Below are 17,009 nucleotides of genomic sequence, written 5' to 3'. Positions count from 1 at the left end.
GATTAACTAATTCAATCTTCTCTTTAAATCTGAATTTAACCCATTTTCATACTTGGAAATTTTAAATAAGAAGCTACCTTGTCCCTAAAAAACTTGAAAGATTCTTCTTTTTCTGATTGTTTCTCTGAAATAGTATCGATATATACATTTTCCCTCAAGGAAGGTGCAGGAGTATTTTTCAGATTATAGCAAATATGGTAGGGCTCTCAGGAGAGTCAGTGATGACAGACTTTTGCTGGCATTCCAAACCCTATTTTGTGATCTTAAACTAAGCAGGAGAAGACGAACTTGGAGAGACTTCGAAGAACCAGTCAGATAGCTACAGGGTTGGGAGATGATACAGGAAGAAAATATACAGGATTTGAGATTTGCATATCATTTAATCATGTCCTCCATGTATGTGAAGGCTCCTCGGAAAACCCATGAGTAGCAATTCTTGATCTTTCCTGACCTCAACAAAAGAAATTGAACCTATACTACTGCATGAAGGAATTAGCCTAACTTTGAAGCTTTCTTTATTCAGCAAATTTGTATGAGGAATGGAACTAGAAGACCTCTAATGAAACTCCATATGACTATGATTCTGTGACTCCTACTTCACAACCAATACTACAAATACTCACCCATGCATTCATTGTCTCAATATTTACTGAGTACCAACTGTGTACTAGGTGCTATGATGGCAATACGGGCAAGACATCAAGCTTCCTTTCAGGAAATCCCCACTTAGTGAAGGACACTGACTAATAAACAGGTCACTACTCCAAATTACCCTGAGCACCCACGAGGCTATGGGAATGCAGCTGAGGGACAACTAAAGTGTGTACCTGTTCAGTAAAGGAGAACTATCCAGTATTGGAGTAGAAGTAGCTTATGGAGTCTCTTTCTCTGAGATAGGATTGAGGAATTTTCTCTCACTGAGATGGTTTTAGGAGAGCTTTATCTAGGTCTAAACTAACTTGTAGAGGTTGACTCTTTCTAAGGTACATATCTCTAAATTGTGTTCATGGGGCAGATTAAGGTAGCAGGAAAGAAGATGAGTTTGGAATCATACAGACTCGAATCCTCCCTAAAATAGCAGTGTGGCCTTGGGCAGGTTATTTAACATCTCAAAGTCTCAGTTTCCTACTAAATAAAGTTGTTGTTATAATTAAATGAAATAAAACAAGGTGCTCAGCATGCGTTAGAGATGATGATGATGATGATGATGATGATGATGAAGCATAGAGAGCCTCCTCACATGCATTTACTCGCTTGGCTCTGTTATGAGCTATTGCCAATTTTAAGCCTAGTAAGAGCTGTTCTTCCCTCAACTGCAATGCAGCCCTTGGGTGGATTGCTTTTTCACTGTAGCTTTCCTACTATGCGCTGTATTTGTCTCTCCTGCCTGGGGTTCTTTCCTTTCACCATTCAGAACTTTCAGACTTTTCTTTTGATAAAAGTACTCATGATTTACACCCTCCCACCTTCACCTCCATTACAGTGAAGCAATTCCCAACTACCTGCTGGCATTCATAATGGATTCTTATTTTGCATCATAGTCATTCCTTCAATTGCTTCATAAACAAACATTTCTTGTAATTGCAAAACATCTACCTAGAAAGTTGAGGGAAAAGTGTAGTGGCACCGGTTTCTTTTTTCAGTGTTAATCAGAGAAAGACTGAAAGTGATGCTTTATGACTAACCTTTTGAAGAAATGAGACGACTCAAGTTCAATGAATCTTTGGAGTCGGTGGTTAGCATTAAGGACATCCTTCTGACATTCTTCTTTATTTTCTTGACTAAATTTTTAAATTTAATTTTCCATGTGATGAAATTTTAAATTTCCAAATAACTATAACATTAAACATAGAAATATATACTTTTAGATCCCATTTCTCAGTTTATTTGCAAATGTGAAGTGCAGTGATGAACTGTCATTTTGATGACCAAAAAGGAGAAAACATTCTGAGCAACAGTGAACCAAAATCGATGGGAACACAAAGGGAAAAAAAACACCTATGTCTATGACAGGAAAACAGACAATGAAAAACATCTTTTTTTCATCAACTGAGGGACAAATAAAAACATAAAGTATGAAGGAAAGATCAGTATAAGGAATATTTGTCTACCATAAAATGTTGAAATAAATGCAAATTGTAGAGAAGACTGCTTACTTTAAACCCTCCTTCCATCAGGAAGATGAGTTTTTTAAAATCGTTTGGAGAGCGAGCAGCTTTGTTCCTTCTTTCCTGGTTGCTCATCTCCTCCAACCTCCTAGGACCAGGTTAACTGGGAGACGACGCTCAAGGGCTGCCTCTCCACAGCACCAGAACAGGAGGCTGAAAGGCAAAAAGCTCAGCACGTTGTGGGATTGACCTCCAAAGATTAATTTCCCTGCTTTTATTTGAACTGCCTGGCTTTGGAGATTGAGTAGAAAGATCCCAGGTTTGCAAGGAATCAAACAAAGGGAGCCAAATAGCAAACCAACCTTTGGTGCAGAGAAGAGCAAAGAAAGCAGATCTGATGGTCCCACCAGCAATCATAGCCACAATTTGCTAACCTGTAATATACCAGGTTCCTGCTAAATGCTTTAAGCTCATATCTTCACAAAGACATTATTATATGCATTTTTTTAATTAGAAAACCGAGACTCAGAGGAGTGGATTGCACGGCCAGTTTCTCTCCATCATCCTACAACTTCTCTCTGATGTGATCTGTACCTCTCAAATGGCACTTAGCCTTTTCCATGTGGTATTCTGGTTATGTTTTAGTTGCCTTATCCTTCCAAGTTGAGAGCAGATGTACTTTTAAATCTGCATATTCTTGAGATCTGATTCCTAATTTTTGTTCAATGTAATAAAAAAAATGAATGAGTGAGTTTTACAATTTAAGAAGTTTGTCTAGAAAAGAGTTTCATTTTCCAATTTATTCCTTTATTTATCTCTTGCTACAATGCTCTAGTTATATAATTTTGAGTAAGTCTTTTAATCCTCCTAAGTTTTAGATACTTCATCTGCAACATGTGACTAATACTACCTTGAAAAGTGTTGTGGTGAGGCATAAATAAAATGATAGATGCCTGCACAAAGTAAGCAACAGCCAAAACTATTACTACAGAAGCTTTCCTATCCTATCAGGAGAGGGAAGGAATCAGTTAACTCCGGATAATAGAATGAAGAGTAAAATCATTAAAAAAATCACAACCTAAACATTTTTGACTTAAATTAATGTGTATTCATTTTACCAATATCTTCATACAATACTACAGGCTTTTTTTTTTTTGAGTATAAGTCCTCTTATTGGAGTTTGTTGTTGTTTTCCACGTAACTCATAAAGCCTCATCCAACAATTTCCAGTTTCTATTTCTTTTAAATGGACTAAAAATCTAATGATACCTATGAAATTGAGTGAAGAGCACGTTCAGATGTTTGTGATTTTTTTCTTACCGAACATTAGCAATGGTCTCACACCAAACTTGATAGCAAGATTTCAATGCAATGAATGAATCAATGTTTGTTTCAAATAATTCAAATGTGTCTTCATAGAAATAATTTTTCTATTATATTAACAGTTCATTAGTTCATGTAGTATTTAACTAACCTGTGTAATTATGATGACAAGTACATCTGACACAAACAAGCTTGCAGACAAATACAGTTTATCTTTGGTAAATAAACAACTGCACCGAGCAGTGTGCCTTGGGTTGTCATCGTGCCATCACTATTAGTGTGTTTACAGAGGAAGCAGAGACCATTGGTTAATCTGAAGAGTGAGTTATGAGAAGCTTCCGTCATACAAGGCTGTTATTATTGTCTCTTCTTTCTTAGCACACAGCCTACGACAGAATAGATTAAACACCATAGTCAAAGCAAGAGAGGACAGCTGAGTTTTACCTTCTTGGATCCATTTAACAGGTCACGGGTACTGCCGTACTTCCTGAGTTTCACTTCAAATAACAAGAGAAAATGCAAAGGAAGATAAAGGCAGTGCCAAAGCTTCTGTTAGACAAAGAAGGAAGACGAAAGAATTAAGGGACAGGATTAAGAGGGTGCAGAAGGAAATTTTGCCTCTTCAAGACTTGAAAATGTCACTTCTTAAGTTTTCACTGCCGCCCCCCCCGTCTGTTTCGCCCTTAACCTATTGCTAATAACAAAACTGCTAGAAAATTCAAAAGGTCATATGTATCTTCTGATTTCTTTATTTAATCTGTTTACATTTACTCTGTAATTCTGCAGAAATGATTTTAAAGACCATCCAGTTCCATGTATTTCAGTCAAAAGCTCTCAAGAGTGAAATTTTTGGGGGCATAGTAGTTAAGTTCATGAGCCCTGCTTCGGCAGCCCGAGGTTTGACGGTTTGGACCCGCACCGCTCATCAAGCCATGCTGTGGCAGGTCTCCCAGATATAAAAATAGAGGAAGATGGGCAGGAATGCTAGGTCAGGGCCAATCTTCCTCAGCAAAAAGAGGAGGGCTGGTGGTGGATGTTAGCTCAGGGCTAATTTTCCTCAAAAAAAAAAAAAAAAAGAGAGAGAGAGAAATTTTCTCTTCAAAGTGAAATTTTAAAAGGTGTTGCAATATACTTAAAATTAACAAAGGACCTGTAGTGATTATAGAGGAAGCAGGTGGTGCCATTGCCACCCTGTAGCAATGTCCGCTGAGGACCTCTACAGAGGCCTAGAGCTCTATGAAAACCTTCGCGTACCTTTCATAACCTTGTTCTTGCCGTACAGCCAGTCTAAAACTAGTCATGTTAAACACACATACATATACACACACAGTAAAGGCACTTATAACAAATATAAATTTTCTGCAGATTTCTTGGGAATTTGGAGCAGAGCTATTATATGGTACAACACACCATAACATAGCCTAAGACTCTCAATTTACCCAAAGGTCTATGCCATATGGCAGTTGCCAATTAGCTCAGTGTCTCTCTCTCCTTCATCCCTCACCCCCTTCTCTTCTCAGCTACTCAAGCTCTCTGCATCCATGCCCATATTTCCCCCTCCATACACACATCAGCCATTTCTTTTCTTAAATAAAGCAAAGCTAGTCAACTGTCCACCAATTCTAAACCTTGGTTTTTAGCCACATGTGACCACCCATGCCTCTAACCATGACCTTGGAAAGCCAGCCACTCTTTGTTCAGCTACACACTAATCTTGTCCAATTTGGGTCTTCTCAGACCCAAAAAGAGCACCTCAGTGTCCTATTAGTCGAATGTTTTCCTCTACACATGTAGCTACCTTGAAATAAAACACAGTTTCAAAGAGGAGAGAGCACCGTCCCCTGTACACATTTGTGAGCTTGTCACTGAATGAGAAATGAGAGAGTTTTGACCAATCTCTCTGGAGTCCCATGAACAACATGCAGTCTTCAAATCCTATCATCTGAACTATGATTCATCTCTTCCTGTATCTGTGCTGTGATTCTACTAACCACGCTAGAATGCTAAAGTATGACGCTTGTGTTAGTAGTACTTTTCCCACTCAGGTTTCACAATGGGGCTTTACTATAAAGGATATTCTCACCAAGGTACTCCCTCCCCTTTTCTCTCCTCTATGATTTTCTTAAAAATATATACCTGTGGTAAATTAGAAAGACTTTTGAAGAGATCAACAAAATTTGTGCAAACATTTAACTAGACAGACCAAGAAAAAAGAGAGAAGATTCAAATTGCTAAAATCAAGAATGCAAGAAGAGACATCACTGTTGATCTTACAATAATAAAAAGGATTATAATGAATACTATAAACAACGGAATGCCAACAAATGAGGTAATCTAGATGATGGGCAAATTCCTAGGAAGACACAAATTGCAAAAATTGACTCAAGAAGAAATAGAAAATCTGAATAACCCTAAACAAATAAAGAGGTTGAATTTATAATTTTAAAACTTCCCACAATGAAAAGCCCAGGCCTAGATGGCTTCACTGATAAATTTTATCAAATATTTAAAGATTTAATGCTAACTCTTCACAAATTCTTCCAAAAAAATAGAAGATGAAAGACTTTCCAATTTATTCTATGATGCCAGCATTACCCCACACCAAAACCAAAGACATCACAAGAAAACTACAGATCAATGTTGTGTATAAATATAGACACAAAAGTCCTCAATAAACTACTAGCAAACTTGACTCCAGCAACATAATAAGGCCACAACCAAGGAATGGAAGGTTAGTTTAACATATGAAAATTAATGAAGGTAATACCACGTTAGGAAAATAAAGGAAAAAACACACATAATAACCTCAATAGATGCAGAAAAAGCATTTGACAAATACAACATGATTTCATCATTAAAATACTCAACAAAGTATAGGATAGGATAGGAAGGCAATTCCTCAACCTGATAAAGGGCATCGGAGAAAAACCCACAGCTAACATGGTGTTTAATGATGAAAGACTGAATGCTTCCTCCCCCAAATCAGGAAAAAGACAAGGTTGCTGCTCTCGCCAGTTCTATGCAGCATTGTGCTGGAGATTTTAACCAAGGCAATTAGTCAGGTAAAAGAAATAAAAGTGTTCCAGATTGGAAAGAAAAAAAGTAAAACTCTCTATTCACAAATGACATGATTTTCTATATAGAAAATCCTAAGAAACATACGAGAACATAAAACATATTAGAACGAATAAATGAGTTCAAGAAAATTGTAGGATAAAAGATCAATATTCTAAAAGCAATTCTACTTTTATACACAAGAGATTAGCATTACAAAAAGGAAATCAAGAAAACAAATTCATTTACAAGAGCATCAAAGAGATTAAAATACTTAGGAATAAATTTAATAAAAAAGATTGTAAGACTTGTACACTGAAAACTACAAACTATTGTTGAAAGAAATTAATGAAAGCTTTAAAGTGGGAAACACCCTGTATTAATGTATTGGAAGACTCAATGTTGTTAAGATGTCAATATTCCCCAAATTGATCTTCAGATTCAATGTAGTCCTATCAGAATCCAGCCTCCTTATTTGTAGAAATTGGCAAGCTGATCCCAAAATTCATATGGAAATGTAACGGATCCAAAATAGCCAAAACAATTGAAAAAAAGAACAAAGCTGGAGGACTCACACTTTCTGATTTCAAAACTTATTACAAAGCTGTAGTAATAAAGACAGTGTAGTACTGACTCAAGGATAGATATGTAGAATGGAATAGAATTGAGAGCCTAAAAAATAACCTTGTATTTATGATTAATGGATTTCAGATAAGAGTGCGAAGGCAAGAGAAAAAAAAAGTCTTTTCCAAAAATAGGCTTTCCAACATGTCTGACTGTATATACTTATGCTCAGGCACTCCCGGAACACTGAGGGGACATAGCTGCTCTAAATCTTCTTTAGAAGGAGTTTGTTTTGGGAGTGGGGTTGAGTGGGGAGAGGCTTGGCCATTACCAGAGGAATGAAAACAGGTAGGAATGACTTTCAAGGAAGATGAGGTATGGCAGGGATGCTTGCCAGTCAGATCCAAGGGGGGCAAGGGAAAGCAATTTGAGTTGAGTGGCTATTAGTCGATTGCTTATTAGACCCTATTAGGAAATCTAAATAAGGAAAAGAAAACTATGCTACCTAACTCCTTTTAAAAAAATATTTCCCACTTAAGATCCCTTTGAAAAAGTCCAATTCTACTAAACCAAGAGACAAAGGGATGTGAAGCATGTTGTTGAGGATAGGGAGGAGCCAGAAGCAGCCCCACTTGGGGTCAGTGGTAAAAGGTGCAACCGCAGCTCAGCCTGGTGGAAGGAGTTGGTGGGGCTGTGGCAGAGAGAGAAAGGCAGTGGTTCTCCATCACTCCCACATCCAGAATCTCCAGCAACTCCTCAGCCCCATCCTGGCAGATGTTGAGGCAGTAACTCTGGGGTTGGACTGGACAGCCTAAGACTTACATGATCCACAGGTAGGTCCGATGTTTAGCCAGCATTGAGAACCACTGGAAAGGAAATTCCAGAGTCAGGGAGTGAGAAACTACTGAGTGAGTCCTTGGCCTGACCTCTTTGTGTCCAACCTCCGCCCCCAACCCCCACCCCCACTTCAAGCCAGACATTCTTAACATCTTTGAAGTCACAGACCTCTTGGGAATTTGGGGAAAGCTACAGATCTTCTCTAAGCTTTAAGAGAATGTAGTGTCTTCCACCAGATTTGATTTCCTTTAGACACGCCATCTCCTGAAACGCAGACCATAGTTAAGCACGGGATCCAACTGTCATTTAAACATATGAATTTTATTGTGAATTGGCAAGGTCAAGTTTTTCACTGCTGGTAGAATAGGGACTCAAGGCAAAAACAAAATTAAGTTATAGAAATAAAGGATCGCATTTCTTGCACACCTGAGCATTCTCTGAGGCTGAAAAAACAGTGCAGTCTCTACATGGACAGGGAAAAAGACAAATTGCTGTACAGTGAACTGGGCATTCAGGGCTCATCTGAGCTCATCAGAGGTCTCTTGTTTTATAGAACCTCTCACAGAGCCACACTAATTTTAGGTAATATCCTAGCTCATCTACCTGTGGCAGGTAAAAGAGCTCTACCTATAAAATTGCTCCAGGACTTCTGAAACGAATTCTTTGGACAAGCAGTTCAACTTCTCTAGGGCTTGCTTTAATTCTCTCTAGTAAGAGGGGATCCAAATAAATAATCTTCTAAGCACACTTTCCCCCAATTCCAGTTTTAAAATTCTACAATTCAGTTACATTAATCCATTTGGGATTTTTCTCCTTTCTCTGCTCTTCTTCCATGATTGACTTTTAGTTTTGTCTGGGGTTTGACATGAGTGATGGTTTCATGATGTCCTGTCATCAGGGGAGTAATGGGGGCCTTAAGTCTGTGGTCCTCCAAAAGTGTTTTATCCCTCTCCAGCATCTTCTAGAATGTGCTATTTCATCCAGACTCCACTCATGTTACCTCTCCACAGCAGCATTTGCTGAGGCATCTGAGGTCCTACCTAACCGCCAACACCCCCAAGCATATGGAATCTGTGGACAGCAGCCCCGCACCCCAAAGCATCTTAGTGTCATGTCCACACAACTGTCAGGAGTGCTGAGAAAAACCTCAGGCTTCTCCCTGGGGCTTTGGGGCACACAGGGACTCTTGAGACCAGCTCAAGCCTTTCTGCTTAGGCACCCTTGGCAGCCATCTCTACTCTGTCCTCCAGTCTCCGGTTATTTAGGGAAACCTGGGGATGGCCACCTCCCAGCATGCAAATGAGAAGTGAAGCACAGGTCCCCTCTACTCTTGTAGCCCTCAAGCCTATCTAGGGAACTTCTCTCTCTCCTTGGGTTTATATCTCAGTGAAGAGAGGTGTTAGGATGCTGGGCTCCTTCTCATAAGTGTCCATTAGCACTCAACTCTCTGTTTTCCTCTCTGATTCTTTCTTTTCCCCTCCCCTTCCCCAGTTGGAAGCTTTAGCTAGTTATGAGTGAGAAAGACAGAGTATGTGTGTACTGGATTGGCTTAGGATGAGGTAGGGAAGGGAGAATGAGTCTTACCTGATAAACAATTGTTCCAAATCTTCCCTATCTTACAGAGTGTGGCTTTTGAAATGGAAACCCAGGAATCTGATCTTTATTTTCTAGTATCACAATTTTCACTTGGGGCAATGGAGACCTGCTGGGAGAGGTTCACAGGGAAAAGTTAACGGGAGGAGAGACACATGGCTTAATGTTTTGCAATGTCATTTGCCATATTTGCTATCCTCTTGATGAAAGCAGATGGTGGAGAAGACTTACATGCACCAGATATCTATGTGACAGGCACTGAACCCAGTACATCAACCACAGAGTGACCCTCGAAATAAACATTACTCTTCCACTTTGCAGATTAGGAAAGTGCAGGTGAGAGGCACTGGTAGGGATAGAATTGGAACTCAGGTGTGTTCCAAGTCCATGCCCTGTCCACTAGAATTCGGAGATTTTTAAATTTTAAGCAGTAGAACTCATTTATTTTCCAAACAAAAGCATACACATAGAACTACACTATAAAACAGATTATAAGCAGGAGGAAGGTTACCATTTTCCTGACTCAGAGTACTCTCACATTCATTCCTTCAGCCCCTCAAAGACAGATCCATGGCGGGATTAAGGAGAAGGGGGTTTTCTTTTTCCTACTTCCAGCCCCATCTGAATGTCCAAGGCAGTACTTTTCTTCTTGGGATTTAACAATCACCTGAAACTTTGTTGGGGAAAAGACATATGAGAGCATCATCCCTGTTGGGCAGTCAAAGGGGAAATTGATGGCTGAGTTGAAGTGAAATCCTCACTGGCCCCATGGGCAGGATGGCTAGAGGAGCTCTGGGTTATGATGTTGTGTAGGGTCCCCCAGAGTGGAGAGATGGGGCTCTGGTTCACCTTGCAAGGAGGTCCTAGGTGTTGGCACATGGTTTGCAGCTGTGGGCTCCATGACTTCCCACCAGAGCTCCCCCAGTGGCCCCCTCTTGGCATGAGAACATGGCCTCTTTTCTCATCCCTTCTCTCCATTCTCTTCTCCCCTAATATGAATCCTTTTCTAGTCTGAGGGATGATGGGAGTGGTATTTGAGAGGGCAGAGGAGTTGAGCATCCTCTCTTTTGTGCCCCTATTTTTGCCACTCTTCTTTTTGACTACCTCTAAGGTTCAGACTCTTTTCTTCAGTACTTTCAAGTGGCATCTTTCTTCCCTGAGTCAAGAATGTGTGGCTCTTATATGAGGAGTGGGAGATGAGAAGAACAAAAGAGGGAAGGAAAACCCATGAGTAGAGGCAGGGAGGGGACAGTGATTAATCTTTCCAAAACATCACCATGCTGGAGCTAGACCCACAGCATGCTGTCTCAGCCTCCTCTTCCCTCCTAGATCCTTTGGTGCCCTGTAAGACCTTTATGAAGGACTCTGAAAACGTGGGCACAAAACACTGCCCAGAATGACCTGAAATTTTACTTAAACAGGATTTTGCCTTTGTAGAAGACATTGTAAAATGATCAGTGCAGGCAAAATTCAGCTTCCCATAATGAACTGGAGAAACTCAGGGCCCTTTCAGTGAAAAAAACAAGTACAGGATGTGCACTGGTACAAGTCTAAAGTTCCCTGCCTGCCCCTGCCACATTTATAATTCTGCATTTAGCAGAAATAAATCCCCTCCTTTCCGCTTTTGGCAGTAGAAGAGAGTTTAGCTAAGAAAGCGCATGACTTGGGCAGAGTTATGGAATACACTACGCTGTTTGTAGAGGGGAAGAGAGTTGCTTTGGAAAAAGCACAGTAGGGCTTAGATAGAAGAAAATGATAAGAAGCATCCCCAGGAGCAAGGCCAACCTCCCTCCAGCCACTGGGGATAGACTAAGAAAGGACAACCTGCTCCCATGTGCTCCTGAGTAGGGAAGTAGAGACCAGCACAAATACTCAACACCTGAGTTGCACAGCTGGACATACGTCCTGTCACCTGCCAAGATTGAGGTGAGAGAGCTGGCCAGGGTCCTGCAGTGTCTCAAAACATGGAAACTCAAATCAAGAGTCTCAGACACAGCTGCCTGGGTCTCTCATAGTCCCTGGTCCCTATGATGACAGCTCAACTGCTTTGGCATCATTCCTCCCAACCCCCCTGGGACAAAGTACTGGAATTTAAAATTTTGAGTCACAGTCCCTTTTGTGAGTCTAATAAAAGAACACCTTTTACCCCCATGGATTGCTTAGAGTCTCAGGAGATTCATGGGGTACTCTGATTTGGAAACTTAACTTTAGAGTTTTTATTTTTTTTAAAGCCTCTTGGGATCAGAGCTCTGAGATCACAGAAAATGGCCCTGGTATGAAAAGTCTTACTTTCCCAATGGCCAAGTGCAAGCTCCGCCCAGCCCAGATCTAGGTCCACTCACCTGAGAGGTCTTTTCACATCCTTTAATCTCCAAATAAAACGCCTACTCTCTCCTCCCACAGGTGGAGCTAGCTACAACTGCCTATGTTCTTCATGCTACATCCTTTTGAATAACTACTGAGCTCACAACTCTTGCAGAGGCTACTTGTTTTCCCCAACATTCATTCTCCTCTTCTTTCTTTTAATAACAAAACCTCCAGTTTAGTTGGGCACAGCTACTCCCTTTCAGACTACATTTTCTTTTCTTCCTTACTGCTAAAGTGGCCGTGGTGACCACTTTGTGGACAACAGGATAAGAGTAGAAATGATATACATGATTTTCAGATCATATCCTTAAAAAGGAAACTGATTTCTTCTCACTTTCTTGTTGCGCTAGTTCCCAAGGACTGGAATGAGCTCAAGGTGCTGGCAAGCCAACCTCAAATATGTAGTTAAGAGCAACACCCTGGGAAAGGAAGGAGTAGGCTGGATTCCCAAGTGAATGAACTCATGGAGCTGCCTACTTGCCATGGATCATCTACTATGAGAGAGCAATAAAGGTGCATCTTTGTTAGAGCCACTGTATTTCTGGGTCTCCTTGTATCAGCAGCATAGCCCAACTAATACGTAGAATAATAACAAAATAATCAATAAAACAATAATCAATAAAACAAAATAATCTATGAAGTTCCAAAGTTTCTTGAGAGTAATAAGTAAATGCAAAAAGGTTTACATATGGGTAAGCAAAAGTAGGCAGCACTTTCTCATTTTCTTGGAAAGTTTCTGGAAGTGACAATGTATCTTAAAAACTTAGCCCAAGATCATTAGTCTGGCAATGGACAGACTATTTACTCCTTCTCTTTTAGAAACATGTGCTGCTTCTTTGTGGCAATTCCAGGAGAGTATCACTCAGGGCCACTTTTAATGTTGACTTTGCATGTTTAGCTTGGGAAATTATTGGACACCAATGCTTTTATTGGGGACCCAATATTCACAGAGGTGCCGGGTTCTAAGAGGGCGGGAGAAATGTATGGAGTAGAATCGAGGGCTCTTGCTAACTTTCCCAGTTGTCTGGGTTTGGATACAGGCATTGCAATCAGCACTGCAGTCCCTCAGAAAGTGTTCTGCTGGAGGATAGGAGCTCACCCTCAGGCAAGGGAATCTGTGCAGTCATAAGCCAGGGCCCAGGATGGTGTCACGTAATCCAGACTTTTCTCAAAAATACTGTGGGGTGTTGTGTCTGATACTGGAGTTGTGAGCAGGAGCCTGCCGTGAACTCCCTGCTGGGAAAGGCCTGAGAGGGAGACTCTGAGCTGCAGATAGACCCACAACTGCTCCAGCTGCCCAGAGAAACGCAGGGATCTGCAGCCCTTGTCAGAGGGCATACCACATTCCCCAAGGAAAAATACTCTTGTTCACAGTTTTATCAAAATTTGAGCATGTCCTGACATCAAACTACTTGCTTTCTGTCAGAAATGTCTTCAGCAAAGAGGGAACGGTTGGCACTCAAAGATTCCATTTTTCGTTGCATCTAAAGAGAGACTAAAATCTTATCAAGGCAAAACAGCTATGACATTTCAAACTTTGCCCAGAAAAAACACAGATGACAGCAAGGCGTGGGGTTGAAGATGTGGAGTAAGGAGGAAAGGGAAATGAAAGAAGAGCCACAACAAGGAAAATATTGTGCTCCTGGAAATGAAACTTTGCGATGCTGGGACTCCCCCTTAAAGCCCTAGGGACTGACTCAGCACACACTGAAGATGCTGAAGACCATTCATTTATGACTAGAGCAATGTTGGAGTTTCCTACAACTGTCCTCACTGACTGGAAACCCTTGGATGTCTTTATTTCTCATTTGCCATAGCTCGTGGGGATCCCCAGTCACTCCACTGAGCTGGCCTGGATTTCTTTTTTCCAGCAGAAGCCAAAGGCCCAAGATCATTTTCCACTTTATGGATAAAATCTAACTGTTAACTAAAGAAGGTAAGTGACCGTAGGAGGGGGACAGTTGATACAGACTTCATAGAATGTGCTATGGAACTTCTTGAGTATTTTTCAAATATCAGGTTTTCCCAGGATATTGCTATAGCAACATATACTGCCTATTATTAATATTGTTGTGGTGGTTGTTTCATTTTATTGTCCTTCAATATTGAATCTCAAGGTGAGTGACTTTTCGATTTCTCTCATTTAAGACAAATTACTAAGTGCTTAAGGGCTATTTTATAAGCTTTATCTAAAAACTGACTCAGAGAAATACTTTTGCTCTTGAAACAGTTTGTTTCCCAAGGGTGCTGACACGATGCATTGTTAGCTGTTCTAATAACTGTATAATTTCAAGGATGGAAATGAAATTTCTGTTCCTGAGAGATGAGTCCAGATAGTGAAGACTAGTAATAACTTAAGATGCTCAGTCTGAATTTACCCAGGAAAATCTTTGTCCTTACTGATTAGGAAAAAGAGAGAAAACATGAGACTTCTGAAGATGAACTTTTACCCAGTAAACAAACAACAAGCAATCAAATACAGAGGCACACACTCCCCCAACTCTAACATTCTGGAATCTCAAAGCCAGCTGAAAGGCCAGCTCTTTGAGCTCTTTAGGACTCTAGCAGTTATAGATGAAGGGTACAGAACTTATTACAGGATGAAGACAAAAGAAAATCTTCTTCAGGGAATTCGTCTGTTTAACAAAGGATCTGAATGATCCCACAAAAAGGAAGAAAGGAAAGAAACGATCAACTGGTACTGGGAGTCTTCCAAGGTCTACTCGTATACAAGAAACAATACAATGCCTTTCCTTTTTTATGATTCACCACATCATAGGAACTCATGAAACTAAAGGAAGACAACATACAAAAGAGGGAAGAGAAAAGGTAGCGATGAAAGGAAGTGATGAGAGAAGAGAAGGAGAAGATGTCTGCTCCAATCAAGCTGCCACATCAGAGGATTTGCTCTGCTCACAGTCCAGTGCTCGGATCCTGATTTCGCACTGGGAGGCTCAGATGCCTTGAACGTCTTTCTTGATCTGCTTTTCTTATCGCTCCACTTCTCTCATAGACAGTAATAACAAAGCAACATAGTAAATGTCTCTCATGGCGGGGATAGATGGAGCAAAGTGATTCTTCCTCGGCTTTTCTAAGTATCCAAAGGACTAACAAGACCTAGGCGAAGAAAGTAGCGAGGGTCCCATTGTTTCCCCATAATCTCTAGAAGGACTAGCGAGACTTCTCATTGCTTTCAGCTCCCCACGCTTTATCTAGGTTTCTCTCTGAGGTCCTTCGGCGTCTCCTGCCCCACCCAAAGAGAATAAGTACACTCGTGGAAATCCCCTGAGCAAACTAGCACATGCTGTACCAAAATATTGTGTCTCGGCTTTGTTCTTTTACATCTTCACAACTAAAGGAAAGAGATACAATCAAAATGATAGTCCACTTAAATGATAAACAAGAGAATTTAAAGAGACATGACCCAATTACTCACCCATGGAGTGAGAAAATGTAAGCAATTTATGAGATCTGTGTTGGTGGATAGATATAATTTGTGATTTCTCCTGGAACACTTATTTGGTTCATGGGAATTTACAATTATAGTTTTCTTAAAAGGATATTCAGCTCAATGGACAAAACGTACCAAGTTTTGTGAATTGGGCTTATGATTTTCTAAGCAAGCTTTCAAAACAAGATTAGAAACAAGGACACAAACTATTATCTGATGAACAAAATTGTGACTCTTTATACTGTTTGGAAGGTGTTTGAGAATACCAAAAGAAGGCCTTGGAAGATGGAGGAGATAGATTATGTCCTGCTCACTTGGCTTCTTGCTCTGAAATATCCCTTGAGCTTGTAGTCTGGAGGGTGACATTGTAACCAGAGCTCCCCAACTCTGTTGCTGGATCTGCCTCAGCCCTGAAGAGAGGCTTCCAGTGACTGGTACAAATGCCCCTCCTCCTCTTTTCTCATTTTATGAGATTGTCACAATAAGTGTAATGATGAGACGAACTCATGCAGCTTTCTAAGATTCTCTGTTTTACACACTCCAGGATGTTGTTTATTTTTCTTAATTTAGGCATTTTGCAAGCCCATAGAACCAATTCTACTCAATAACAGTGAATCAAACAGAGGTTCATAACTCACTGTCCACTTAGCATCTCTGTACTCATTACCTTATAATTGCAGTCTTGTGAGTTTTTTCCAAAAGAGAGCCACTATGAATCAAAGGAGTGGTGTTTTATGGCCTGAATTCAGGTTAGGTAATTCATTAGAAAACTGAAGTTGAAGTATGTTCTTCAGGAGGCATTGTCTGTCTGTTGACAGGACTGCTATCAACCTGTACCTTCAAACACTGATGCTGGCTTAAGTAAACAACGACTACCAAGAAGTCAGCCAGGCTTAACAAACACCACTACTTTAATCATGAGGCCATACTGGGAACAATTTTGATGGACAGGCAAGTTTAGGGAGAGTCTGAATTATCTCTGTCGTTGTCTCAGGCTTCTGCCCTGTGTATGTAGGTACCAGTGTGGTTTGCATGTACCGTATGTTCCTAAAATGTTGTGTGGCAATCAGCTTTTCACAAATAGAATCCTATTTTAAACACACTGAGAAAGTAACTATTTTCTCCATTAAACAAGGGCTCAGCAGACTTTTTCTCTAGAGGACCAGATGGTAAATATTTTATGCTTTGTGTGCCACACAGTTTGTGTCTCGGCTATTCAGCTCTGCTGTTGTAGCACCAGGGCAGCCATGCTTATTCAAACTTTATTTACAAAAACAGGTGGTGGGCCAAACTTAGCCCCTTGGCCGTAGTTTGCCAACTCTTAAACAGTTCTTGAATGCCTACTGTGATGGGGACATATAAGTAAGTATAGGGACACATATAGAACTACACAGAAAAATGGCTGTTCTTGTGAAACTCTCTAGTGTGTATGTTCAAAGGTTGGAGGTGAACTCTTTAAAATAAACCTGCAATAAATGACTTCATAAGAAGCAGAATCTTTCTTTAAAGGAAAACTCACCCCAGACAATCAATTTATTGGCTTTGTAAGTTTAGATTTTTGTCTTGTGCTTCTTTTAAAGTGAGCTCTGTTCACACTCTAGTCTGAAATAGCTTGAGCCTACACTTGAATTGATCACCTTACTCTGAAATGAGTATAGTGAGTCTAGGGTCTACCAGGAGCACCAGGGAGGTACAATAATTTAAAGTGCTCT

The sequence above is a fragment of the Equus asinus genome, chromosome 10 (assembly GCF_041296235.1).
Source record: "Equus asinus isolate D_3611 breed Donkey chromosome 10, EquAss-T2T_v2, whole genome shotgun sequence".
In the NCBI taxonomy this organism is placed as follows: Eukaryota; Metazoa; Chordata; class Mammalia; order Perissodactyla; family Equidae; genus Equus; species Equus asinus.
The sequence above is the reverse complement of the archived record's forward strand: the minus strand, read 5'-3'. Positions refer to the sequence as shown.